The 1,195-nt window shown below is 49.2% G+C and overlaps 1 pseudogene across 1 annotated transcript; it reads left to right on the top strand.

Annotated features, from left to right (window-relative positions):
* Positions 1-29: 29 nt before the first annotated feature.
* LOC111533722 lies at positions 30-742 on the top strand (annotated as a pseudogene). The gene has a single exon (XR_002728958.2). The product of XR_002728958.2 is annotated as a 60S ribosomal protein L19 pseudogene (transcript).
* The last annotated feature ends 453 nt before the right edge of the window (positions 743-1,195 follow it).

The raw sequence follows: 1,195 nt of genomic DNA, 5'->3' as shown, positions 1-1,195 counted from the left end.
AAAAAAAAAAAAAAAAAAAAAAAGAGCTCTTTCCTTTCGCTGCTGCAGCCGCAGCCATGAGTATGCTCAGGCTTCAGAAGAGGCTCGCCTCTAGTGTCCTCCGCTGTGGCAAGAAGAAGGTCTGGTTAGACCCCAATGAGACCAACGAAATCGCCAATGCCAACTCCCGTCAGCAGATCCGAAAGCTGATCAAAGATGGGCTGATCATCCGCAAGCCTGTGACAGTCCATTCCCGGGCGTGATGCCGGAAAAATACCTTGGCCCGCCGCAAGGGCAGGCACATGGGCATAGGTAAGCGGAAGGGTACAGCCAATGCCCGAATGCCAGAGAAGGTCACGTGGATGAGGAGAATGAGGATTCTGCGCCGGCTGCTCAGAAGATACCGTGAGTCTAAGAAGATTGATCGCCACATGTATCACAGCCTGTACCTGAAGGTGAAGGGGAATGTGTTCAAAAACAAGCGTATTCTCATGGAACACATCCACAAGCTGAAGGCAGACAAGGCCCGCAAGAAGCTCCTGGCTGACCAGGCTGAGGCCCGCAGGTCTAAGACCAAGGAAGCACGCAAGCGCCGTGAAGAGCGCCTCCAGGCCAAGAAGGAGGAGATCATCAAGACTTTGTCCAAGGAGGAAGAGACCAAGAAATAAAAGCTCTCCTTTTGTCTGTACATACTGGCCTCTGTGATTACATAGATCAGCCATTAAAATAAAACAAGCCTTTATCTGCAAAAAAAAAAAAAAAAGAAAGGTTATCTGAGCACCTGCTCTGTGTGAGGACCCAGGCCAGGAGCTAGGGAATTGGAGTACCCTCCTCTCTGACTGTCTGCCTCCTCCGGGAAGCCTTCCCTGATCACCCCAGCCATCATTCCATCTGTCATTCATTCTTTCAGTTGCTATCCAGGCCCTCAACCTCACACCCATCCTTCCACTCATCTATTCTGTCCATCCATCCATCCATCCATCCTGAAAAGGAACTAACTCATCTCAAGCCATTACTATCAAGCCATTACTGTGTGTCACTCAATGTGCCTCTCTCATTGAATTTTCATGGCACTTCTGCCAACTAAGGTCTATCAGTTCCATTTTACAGATGAAGAAACTGAGGCTCTGAGATGTGTGAAATTGCTTCTCCAAAAGCAAGGGACTGGAGAGCCAGTTGTACACTTCTAGGCATGGTGACAGGCTGTTGTTGGTGA

Source organism: Piliocolobus tephrosceles, chromosome 10, assembly GCF_002776525.5.
Source record: "Piliocolobus tephrosceles isolate RC106 chromosome 10, ASM277652v3, whole genome shotgun sequence".
Taxonomy (NCBI): Eukaryota; Metazoa; Chordata; class Mammalia; order Primates; family Cercopithecidae; genus Piliocolobus; species Piliocolobus tephrosceles.
Note: the sequence above shows the minus strand (reverse complement) of the source record. Positions and strands in the feature narration are given on the sequence as shown.